This window comes from Grampus griseus (genome assembly GCF_964374135.1).
Source record: "Grampus griseus genome assembly, chromosome: 15".
NCBI classification, from domain to species: domain Eukaryota; kingdom Metazoa; phylum Chordata; class Mammalia; order Artiodactyla; family Delphinidae; genus Grampus; species Grampus griseus.
This window is the reverse complement of record NC_139009.1, coordinates 63881532-63894267: the sequence shown is the minus strand read 5'-3', so window position 1 is coordinate 63894267 and position 12736 is coordinate 63881532.

Here is a 12736-nt window from a genome sequence, read left to right as displayed (position 1 = left end):
GACAGAGGAACATGTTCCTGTTGAAGGAACAAGATAAAACCCCAGAAGAAGAACTAAGTGAAGTGGAGATAGGCAATCTACCCAAGAAAGAGTACAGGGTAGTGATCATAAAGATGATCAAAAACTTGGGTGAAGAATGGGTGTACAGACTGAGAAGTTAGAAGTTTTTAATGAAGAGTTAGAAAATATAAAGAACAACCAAACAGAGATGAAGAATACAATAATTGAAGTGAAAAATACACTAGGAGAAATCAACAGTTGACTAAATGATACAGAGGAATGGATCAGTGAGCTGGAAGGTGGAGTAGTGGAAATCACTCAAGCTGAACAGAAAAAAGAATGAAAGGAAATGAGGACAGTTTAAGAGACCTCTGGGACAACATTAAGTGCACTAATATTTGAATTATATAGGTCCCAGAAGGAGAAGAGAGAAAGGAGCTAAGAACAAAAAAAAACCAAAAAAACCAATCCAAAAATGGGCAGAAGATCTAAATAGACATTTCTCCAAAGAAGATATACAGACTTCCAACAAACACATGAAAGAATGCTCAACATCATTAATCATTAGAGAAATGCAAATCAAAACTACAATGAGATATCATCTCACACCAGTCAAAATGTCCATCATCAAAAAATCTAGAAACAATAAATGCTGGAGAGGGTGTGGAGAAAAGGGAACACTCTTGCACTGCTGGTGGGAATGTGAATTGATACAGCCACTATCGAGAACAGTATGGAGGTTCCTTAAAAAACTACAAATAAAGCTACCATATGACCCAGCAATCCCACTACTGGGCATATAACCTGATAAAACCATAATTCAAAAAGAGTCATGTACCAAAATGTTCATTGCAGCTCTATTTACAATAGCCTGGAGATGGAAACAACCTAAGTGCCCATCATTGGATGAATGGGTAAAGAAGATGTGGCACATATATACAATGGAATATTACTCAGCCATAAAAAGAAACCAAACTGAGTTATTTGCAGTGAGGTGGATGAACCTAGAGTCTGTCATACAGAGTGAAGTAAGTCAGAAAGAGAAGGACAAATACCATGTGCTAACACATATATATGGAATTTAAGAAAAAAAATATCATGAAGAACCTAGGGGTAAGACAGGAATAAAGACACAGACCTACTAGAAAATGGACTTGAGGATATGGGGAGGGGGAAGGGTAAGCTGTGACAAAGTGAGAGAGTGGCATGGACATATACACACTACCAAACGTAAAATAGATAGCTAATGGGAAGCAGCCATATAGCACAGGGAGATCAGCTCAGTGCTTTGTGACCACCTAGAGGGGTGGGATAGGGAGGGTGGGAGGGAGGGAGATGCAAGATGGAAGAGATATGGGAACATACGTATATGTATAACTGATTCACTTTGTTATAAAACAGAAACTAACACACCATTGTAAAGCAATTATACTCCAATAAAAATGTAAAAAAAAAGACATAATAAATGAAAAATCCCCTAACCTGCAAAAGGAAACAGTCATACAAGTCCAGGAAGTCCAAAGTCCTATACAAGATTAACCCAAAGAGGAACAAAGCAAGACATATTGTAATTAAAAAGGCAAAAATTAAAGATAAAGAGAGAATATTAAAAGCAGCAAGCGAAAAGGAACAAATAATATACAAAGTAACTCCCTTAAGGCTATCAGCTGACTTTTTGCAAGAAACTTTGCAGGCCAGAAGGGAGAGGCATGATATATTTAAAGTGATGAAAAGGGAAAACATACAATCAAGGATATTCTACCCAGCAAGGCTATCATTCAGAATTGATAGAGACAATTCACAGAGCTCCTCATTAGGGTTTAGGTTCAGGCCATCTGACTCCAGAGTCTGTGTGTTTAACCATCCTTCTCTTTTGCCAAACAGTCAAAACTGCAAACAAACAAACAAAAATGCAGATTTGATAGAGAGATTAAAAGCTTTATACACAAGCAAAAGCTAAAAGAGTTCAGTATCACAAAACCAGCTTTATAATACACGTTAAAGAAATATCTCTAAACAATAAAGAAAAGGCCACAACTAGAAACATGAAAATTATGAAATGGAAAACCTCATTGCTAAAGGCAAAAATACAGTAAGGTAGGAAATCATCCACACACAAAGCCAGTAGGAAGAATAAAAGACAAAATTAGTAAAATCATCTATATCCCCAACAAGCTGTTAAGGGGTACACAAAACAATTAGATGTAAAATATGATATCAGAAACAGTAACCATGAGGGGAGGAGAGTACAAATTCAGGGTTGTTAAAATCCATATGAAATTAAGAGATCAGCAACTTAAAACAATCATGTATGTAAATAGATTGCTATATAAAAACCTGATGGTAACCACAAACCAAAAATCTATAATAAATATATACAAAAAAAGACAAAGGAATCTAAACATAAAAATTAAAATAGTCATAAAAGCACAAAAGAAGTAAACAAAAGAAAAAGGGAAAAATACCTGAAAAAATAATCAAAAAACAATTAACAAAATGTCAATAAGAACATACATATCAGTAAGACAGAGAAATACAAAAACTGAATGAAATCACTTATATGTGGAATCTAAAAATTAAAACACACTAATGAATATAACAAAAAAGAAAGAGACTCACGGATATAGGGAACAAATTAGTGGTTATCAGTGTGGAGAAGGGAGTCAGAACAGGTGGGATAGTGGTAGGGGATGAAGAGGTAAAATCTATTATGTATAATATAAGCTACAAGTGTATATTATACAACACAGGGATTATAGCCAATATTTTATAATACTATAAGTGGAGTATAACATTTAAAAATTATGAATCACTGTATTTATATCTGTAAATTATATATTATTGTTTTTCAACTATACTTCACTTTATAAAAAAAACACTCTAGAAACAATGTATAGTAGACTAAAAGAGAAGAATGCATAAGTGATCTGGAATATAGAGTAATGGAAATAAGCTAATCAGAACAACAGACAGAAATACAAAGGAAACAAACAAATAAAAGCAACATACAAGATCTATGGGATAATATCAAGCATACCAACATTTGCATTATAGGGGTTCCAGAACGAGAAGAGAAGAGAAGGGAATTTAAAAATGCATTTGAAGAAATTATGGCTGAAAACTTCCCAAACCTAAAGAAGGAAACAACCAGGTACAGGAAGCACAGAGGGTCTCAAACAAATGAACACAATAGACCCACACCAAGACATATCATAATTAAAATGGCATAAGTTAACGATAAAGAGAGAGTTCTAAAGGCATCAAGAGAAAGACAAAGAGTCATATACCAGGGAATCCCCATAAGGCTATCAGCTTCTTTCTCTGCAAAACTTTGCAGGCGAGATGGGAGTGGCATGATATATTCAAAGTACTGAAAGGAATAAACCTGCCACCTAGTATACTGTACACAGTTAGATCATAATTTATAATGGAAGGAGAGATAAAGAGCTTCTCAAACAGGTAAAAAATAAAATAATACAGCAATATTGTATTTACATTAAAAGAAACGTTGAAGGGTCTTCTCTAAATTGAAGAAACCTAAGAATCTATAGGAAAGGGAAAATCCTGATAGGAAAGGTAAATATATAGTAAAGATAGAAGATCACTTAAATAAGCCTACACATCCATTAAAAGACAAAAAATTGTAAACCAAATGAAATCTCAGTAAATAGTAAATGGATAAGCTATGACATCAAAAACACAAAATGTGGGGGAGAGGAATACAATATCTTTTAAAAATGTGTTTGAAACTTAAATGACAATCAGTTTAAAGCAAGTAGATACAATTATGGGCCAACATATATGAACTCCTTGGTAACCACAAATCAAAAACCTACAATAGATAAACAAAAACTAGCAAGAAAGGAACCCAAACACACTATTAAAGAAAATAATCAAACCATAATGGTAGAAACAATAAAAGGGAATGAATAGAGAACAACTACAAAAACGACTGAAAACAAGGAATAAAAAGGCAATAAAGACATACCTTTCAATAATTATTTCAAATGTCGATGTATGAAATGCTCCAATCAAGAGACACAAGTTGAACGCACCTACGGTCACCTTATCTATGAAAAACGAGGCAAAAATACACAATGGAGAAAAGACAGCCTCTTCAATAAGTGGTGTTGGGAAAACTGGATAGCTACATGTAAAAGAATGAAATTAGAACACTCTCTAACACCATATACAAAAATAAACTCAAAATGAATTAAAGACCTAAATGTAAGGTCAGACACTATAAAACTCTTAAAGGAAAACAAAGGCAGAACACTCTTTGACATAAATTGCAGCAAGATCTTTTTTGACCCACCTCCTAGAGTAATGAAAATAAAAACAAAAATAAACAAATAGCACCTAATGAAACTTAAAAGCTTTTGCACATCAAAGGAAACTATAAGCAAGACAAAAAGACAACCCTCAGAATGGGTGAATATATTTGCAAATGAAGCAACTGACAAAGAATTAATCTCCAAAATATACAAGCAGTTTGTGCAGCTCAATATCATAAAAACAAACCACCCAATCAAAAAATGGGCAGAAGACCTAAATAGACATTTCTCCAAAGAAGTCATACAGACAGCCAAGAGGCACATGAAAAGATGCTCAACATCAGTAACTACTAGAGAAATACAAATCAAAACTACAATGAGGTATCACCTCACACTGGTCAGAATTGCCATCATCAAAAAATCTACTAACACTAAATGCTAGAGAGGGTGTGGAGAAAAGGGAACACTCATGCACTGTTGGTGGGAATGTAAATTGATACAGCCATTATAGAAAACAGTATGGAGGTTCTTTAAAAAACTAAAAATAGAATTACCATATGTCCCAGCAATCCCACTACTGGGCCTATACCCTGAGGAAACCATAATTCAAGAAGACAGAGGCACCCTAGTGTTAATTGTAGCACTATTTACAATAGCCAGGACATGGAAGCAATCTAAGTGTCCATCAATAGATGAATGGATACAGAAGATGTGGTACATATATACAATGGAATATTACTCAGCCATTAAAAAGAAAGAAATTGGGTCATTTGTAGAGATGTGGATGGACTTAGTGAGGGTCATGCAGAGTGAAGTAAGTCAGAAAGAGAAAAAAAATGTCATATATTAACACATATATGTGGAATCTAGAAAAATGGTATAGATGATATTATTTGCAAAGCAGAAATAGAGACACAGACATAGAGAACAAATGTATGGATATCAAGGAGGAAAGAGGGGGGGCAGTGGGAGGAATTGGGAGATTAGGATTGACACATATACACTATTGATACTATGTATAAAATAGACAACAAATGAGAACATAATGTATAGCACAGGGAACTCTACTTAATGCACTGTGGTGACCTAAATGGGAAAGAAGTCCAAAAAGAGGGGACATATATATATTCATAGCTGATTCATTTGGCTGCACAGTAAAAACTAACACAACATTGTAAAGCAACTATACTCCAATAAAAATTAATTTAAAAAAAAGACACAAGGTGACTGATTGGATTAAAAAAACCCACAAGACCCTTCAATATGCTGCTTCCAATAGACTGACTTCAGGGCTAAAGAAACACACAGACTGAAGGTGTGGGGATGGAAAAAGATATGCAAATGGAAAAGAAAAGAAAGTGAACACAACATTGCCCATACCAGAAAAAAAAATAGACTTTAAAACAAAGTTTATAACAAATAAAGGCATTGTATGTTAATAAAGGGAATGATAAAGGAATAAATACCAGAAGAGGATATTACACTTGTTAACATGTACGCATTCAATACAGAAGCACCGGGCTTCCCTGGTGGCGCGGTGGTTGGGAGTCCGCCTGCCAATGCAGGGGACACGGGTTCGTGCTCCGGTCTGGGAAGATCCCACGTGCCGCGGAGCGGTTGGGGCCATGAGCCATGGTCACTGGGCCTGCGCGTCCAGAGCCTGTGCTCCGCGACGGGAGAGGCCACAACAGTGAGAGGCCCGCGTACCACAAAAAATACAAACAAACAAACAAATACAGAAGCACCTAAATATATAAAGGGACAAATTGACTATAACATAATAATAGTAGGGAAATTTAACGTCCCATTGACATCAATGGACATATCATTCAGGCAAAAAATAAATAAGGCAACGGCGGTCTTAAATGACACAATAGACCAATTGTATTTAATAGATATCTACATGACATTACATCCAAAAATAGCAGAATAAAAATTCTTTTCAACTCTACATGGGAGGTTCTCCAGAATAGATCACATACTATGCCACAAAATAAGCCTCAACAAAATTAAGAGGTTAGAAATTATATCAAGCATTTTCTCCAACCACAATGGTATGAAACTAGAAATCAACTACCAAGAAAAATGGGGGAATAAAACAAGCAAGAGGAGACTAAACAGCATGCTTCTAAAAAATACCAATTGGTCAATGATTAAATCAAAGAGGAAATTAAAAAATACCTCAAGATGAATGAAAATGGAAATATCACTTTCCAAAATCTATGGAATGCAGCAAAAGCAGTTCTAAGAGGGCGGTTCATAGCAATATAGGTCTTCCTCAAGAAACAGGAAAAATCTCAATCAATCTTACCTACCACCTAAAAAAACTAGAAAAAGGAAACTAACAAAGCCCAAAGTCAACAAAATGAAGGAAATAATAAAGGTCACATAGGAAATAAATAAAATAGAGATTGAAAAAACAATAGAAAAATCAATGAAACAAAGAGCTGATGTTTTGGAAAGATAAACAAAACTAATAAACCTTTAGCCAGAAGAAAAGAGAGAGGACACAAATAAACAAAATAAGAAATGAAGCAGAAGAAATAACCAATACCACAAAGATACAAAAAATCATGAGAAAACATACAGATGGCCAACAGGCACATGATATGATGCTCAACCTGGCTAATCACCAGAGAATTGCAAATCAAAACCACCATGAGATAGCACCATACACATATCATAATAGCTATCCTCAAAAGGTCTACAGATAACCAATATTGACAAGGATATGGAGAAAACTTAACCCTTGTACACTGTTAATAGGAATGTAAATTGGTGCAGCCACTATGGAAAACAGTATGGAGGTTCCTCAAAAATCTAAAACTAGAACTACCATATGATCCAGCAATTCCACTCTTTGGTATATATCTGAGAATAAAGAAAACATCAATTCGAAAAGATACATGAACCCCAAATTTCAGAGCAGCATTATTTACAAGAGCCAAGATATGGAAGTAACCCGTGTCTATCAACAAATGAATGGATAATGAAGATGTGGTTTATGTATATATATACACACACACACAATGGAATATTAGCCATAAAAATGAAATTCTACCTCTTGCAACAATATGGATGGACCTAGTTTTATTATGTTTAGTGAAATAAATCAAAGATAACACTTATTATTTATATGTAGAATCTAAAAAATGAAACAAACAAATCAATATAACAAAATAGAAACAGACTCACATATATAAAGAACAATCTAGTGACTACCAGTAGGGAGAGAAAAGGGGGAAGGGGAAAATTAGCAATGAGGATTAAGAGGCACCAACTACTATGTATAAAATAAATAAGCTACAAGGATATGTTATACAGCACAGGGAATATAGACAATATCTTATAATAACTTTAAATGGAATGTAATCTGTAATAATATTGAATTACTATGTTATATGCCTGAAACTAAGATAAATTTGTAAATGAACTATACTTCAATTTTTAAAAAGACACAGTATGTGCCACAAGGGAGTGTAGATACTAAAAGTAAGATGTTTAGGTAAGCAGTGTTACATTGCTATTACCATCGTTTACATAATCAATGCAATGTTAAAGACATACACATTATCTTCTTTAGTTCTCAAACTGCTCTTGAGGAAGGTAATACTCATATCATTTTATTGTTGGACATCTTTATGATCATTACCTTGATCTCTTTATTGGGTAAATTGCTGATGTCTACCTCATTTAGATCTTTTCTGAGTTTATGTGTTGTTCGTTTGTTTGAAGCATACTCCTCTGTTTCCTCATTTTGCCCAATCTCTGAGTTTATTTCTTTGTATTAGGTAGGTTGATTACATTTTCCTCTTTTAGAGAAATGGCCTTATGTAGGCGACGTCCTGAGGGACCCAGCAGCATGCTCCCCTCTGGTCACCAGAGCCATGTGCTCTACAGGTGCCCCTATATTTGTTGTGTGCATCTTTCTATTGTGGTGGGGCCAACTATTATGTCTGTGTTGGTAGGTGGGGTTGACCCCTGTCCTGATTGTCTGTGAAGCTGTGCTTCATGCAGTGGCTGCAGGCACAGTGGATGGTGGGGTGGTCTTCCCATGCAGTTGGCTGCATGGCCCAGGGGGCTCGGAGTTGGTGCTGGCCTACTGGTGGATGGGGAGGGGCCCCTGGTACTAATATACTAGAGGGGGGATTCCAAAATGGCACTTGCCAGTGATAGCTCCTCATAAGGAGCTCCCCAAAAAGGCTGCCACCAATGGCTCTATCCCCAGCACAAGTCCCAGTTGCCTCCTGCCTCTCTGGGAGGCTCTCCAAAAAATCAGGAAGGGGGTCTGACCCAGGCCACTTGTAATTATTGCCTCTGTACTGGGACTCCAAGCATGTGAGATTTTGCATGCACAATTTAAGAAAGGATTCCCCATTTCCTATAGCCCTCAGACTCTCCCATATGCAAGTTCCACCGGCCTCCAAAGCCAAATGTTCCGAGGGCTCGTCTTCCTGGTGCAGGACTCCCTGGCTGAGGAGTCTGATGTGGGGCTTGGCCCTCTCTTTCCCTGGGGAGGACCTCTGCAATTGTGATTATCCTCCCATTTGTAGGTCACCTTCCCAGGGGAGTGAGTCTTGACTATACCATGTCTCAACACTTCCTACCCATCTTGTTGTGGTTCCTTCTTTATACCTTTAGTTGTAGAAAATCTTTTCTGCTAGTCTTCAGGTTGTTCTCATAGTTGCTCTGTAAATAATTGTAATTTTGGTGTGTCCATGGGAAGAGATGAGTTCATGGTCTTCCTACTTGGCCACCTCCTCTAATACCCTATACTTTAGAAAGAGGTGACAGCAAATGAAAATATTGATCAAGCCTGAGATTTTTTCTGTTAAATGTGATACGTGTCACAGATGACACATTTTTATATATTCACATCACTTATCCCAAGAGGACATCACACAGAAGCCATAAATCCTGGCAAATAGAAGTAAAAGCAGAACCATAATTGGTAATGTATTAATTTTTCATCTACCCTGTATATTAGCTAGAATTTTACTCTTTAGAGAGGAATGACTATTTTTTATTTTATTCCTTCTTTCTCTTCCACTTTGCAAAGAAACATTCAGACTCTCATAATCACTCTGCATCTACTTCAGCTGTTCATATACACTATCCTTAAAAAATTTCCCAGATAGATACACTAAAATTACTATCAGTCCCTGACCATGCTAATTTTTGTTTCCATCTCAGTAACTCACAATTATATTCTGTTCCCACGGATGTCAGTACATCCATTGTGTGTTCTTGCTCTTTCTCGCAATACAGCCTTTTTCTTGCAATCGTTAACTAAATAACAACTCTTATCCAATTCATCTAAAATGAAATAACTTGTTTCAAGGCTTTTTGTGACCAACCATCCTTTAAAACTACTTTGGATGACCTTTAGGTCATTACCTCTAAAGACATGCTGTTGTCTGCCTCTCTTTAAAAGATAAAATCAGTAAGGTTAATATCCTCATAAAGTTCCTATATTTGTGACTTCCAAGGTGCTTGGGGAACGTTAGCTCATCAGGTCAGGGTCCCAAATGCAACACCTGCTCCTAGTGGTTGCCTCAATCACTCCTGGTGTTCTATAAATGCTGGATCGTAGGAGTCTAGGGCCTTCAAGGTGGGTTGGTGGGAAGTGCAAACAAGAGGAATTTTATAGCAGGAGAAAGAGGTGCCAAAAAGCCTAAAGACTTCCCCACAGTCATCTGATGATTCAGGCTGAACCCCAAACAGAGCCCAGGCACGCACTCCAGGCTTTGGAGAGGAACCAACTGGGTGGTGGTGGCCACAGGCCATTAAGAGATGCTTTGTAATAACAAGGACCATGTCCTGGAGCACTTCTTGGGGCCTCCACAGTGCTGTGAAAGAGGACTAGCACCTCTTCCAAGCCACTGGAGTGAAAGGAAAGGGAAGAGACTGGATAGGACTTCACTGCACAAGTTAGGGATCAAAAATTCAGAGAAGAGCTTTCCTAAGGCAAGTGTTTACTAAGGTCCTACTGTGTGTGTGGCATCGGATATGGGGAGACAAAGGAGACAGGTGACCCCCTCAGGGAGTCCACCATCACCTGGTGGCAGCCCTGCTGGGTAAACAGCAGGCTCTGAACAAGGAAGAATGGAGTGAGTGTTATGACAGGCATGGAGGGGTTCTGCTCACTTTGGGCCATCTTCATCTGAGTCACCAGCACCTCCCATCTGACCTCTGCATTGGTCTATCAACTGCTTTCCTGCAGCCACCACACAACAACCAGAGAGTGAAAAAACACAACACTCCCCTGTGTCAATATCCTCGTGGCTTCTCCCAGCACGAGTTAAAATCCTAACTCCTTATTGCAGCCTGCAGGGCTCCAGTCTGGCTCCTGCCTCTCTCCCAGACCTCTTCCCCTATCATTGCCTTTCTAATTCATTATTCCCCCAACACATGCTTTTCTTTGCTCCAGGAAAACACTGCCTCAACCCTCCCCACAGACAACATCTTCTAATCAATTGGATGTTGGCTTACCTCTCTCCTCCTCAGAAAGACCTTCACTCCTCTTCTTGTATATAATAGCCTGTGCAAGTCCCTCTCCATTATGTGAACCTGTCTTATTTCCTTCATGGCAGTTGTCCATATCTGATCTGCTTACTCTCCCTTATATATTTGTTCACTTACGTATTGCCAGTCTTCCTGTATTTGTTAGCTGTTGTATAACAAGCCACCTCAAAACTCAGTGGCTTAAAATAACGACTGACTGTTTTATTCATGAGTCTGCAGGTCAACTGGATGATTCATCTGGTATTGCCTGGGCTCATGTGGCTCTGCAGATCTGGGTACCCACACATGTTTGGAGATTGACGGGCTGTGATCTGGTCTAGGAGGTTCTTGGTTGGGACAACTGGGGTCTCCTGTACATGGCCTCTTATCTACCAGCAGGCTAGTCTGGGCTTGTTTTAATGTGGTTAGTAGAGTGTGTGTTTGAGAGAGAGAATGGGAAAAGAAGTTCACAAGGCCTCATAAGGTTTAGGCTCAGAACTGTGTCTGCCACCCTTTAAGAAACAAAGGCTTTGCACTGGAGTTTTTCAGATAGACCACAGTGTCTGTCCCTACCGTGACTGAGCAGACCACACTGCCTACTCCCACCACCTTCAGTTCAGTTCAGAGGCATCTCACTGTTCAGAACACTATGAGGAACAAGGGTCTGTGTGGGAAATGGTTACTTTAAGAAAAATGTTTCATGAGTCTGGAGAAGTAGGAGGGGAATAACATCCACGTACAGTTATAATCATAGTACTCATGTTATTATATTAGAAGTGCTGACACAAGATAAAATAAATTTATTATATGTAAAGCACATAGAATAGTGCCTGGCACATAGTAATCACTGTTAAGTGCCAGGGATCCTCCTCTTCCTGCCCCTGCCTCCTGTTATTATTATTTTTTATTGTTGTTTTTTTGTTTGGAAGATTTACAGTTTAATGATTTCTGATCTGTTGCTGCCTCCTTGCCTTTCTAAATTCAACCATTTTTGTTTAATTCAATCCAATTTAATACATATGTATTGATCACTCACTCTGGGAAGAACACTGTATGGAAGGGAATGCTAACAAATAACATTTTTCTTGCCTTCAGAGAACTAACAATCTAATTTGAATGAGGTATAATGCACACCAGACAGTCTGTCTTGTGAAAGGATGGCTGAGGAAGGGAGCCAGTGACTAAGTAACACATCAACACTTGAAGCAGGGAAGGAGTTGCTTCCACACCAGTGGTTCCAGGGGACCAGGGTTTATGGGGACTGGAATGCAGCTTCCCTCCCTTTCTCAGCCAACTCCAATATCCTCTCTCAACATCCAAGTGGCTTCAGGCCTTAAAGGCAGCTGGACATAAAGTGATTCCTGGGACTCTGTTGGGGGTTGAACTAAGAGAACGATAGAATTCGGCAGAGCTTCCTCTAGCAGACTGGGCTTTGTTGGGAGATCAGAGTGAAAACTTGGAGGAGAACCAAAACAGAGGAAACTGGGTACTCAGATCTTAAAATAGGGGCAAGTGTCTGCCCTGGGTTGGTGTACCAGGGAGTCTCCATGATGCTCAAAAGGTCTAGAGGAAATAGGAAGGATGAGGTAGGTCTCCCTGCCCCTGGGGCAGAAAAAGGCTAGGAGAATGAAGGCAGGGATGCTCCCTGGCATCACAGCAGGACTTTGATAGTCTGTATGTTGGGGGAGGGAATGGACAACCCTAACCCTAATCCCACAACTTCTTTCATGACTTGGGTAATCACTAAATGCCCACTGTTTAGAATGCTTCAACCTGAGTCCTGGTAATGTAAGAAAGAAAAGAGCAATCTATTCAATGGTACCTAGCAGTCAGAAAAAGAATGAAGCTAGACGATCAGAAAACATGTTCAGATAAGATAGCTGCTGAAAGAGTTACATGAACACCTGAATAAAACATTACAATAACAGTAAGTATCCTTAAGGAGATTCAAGAAACTA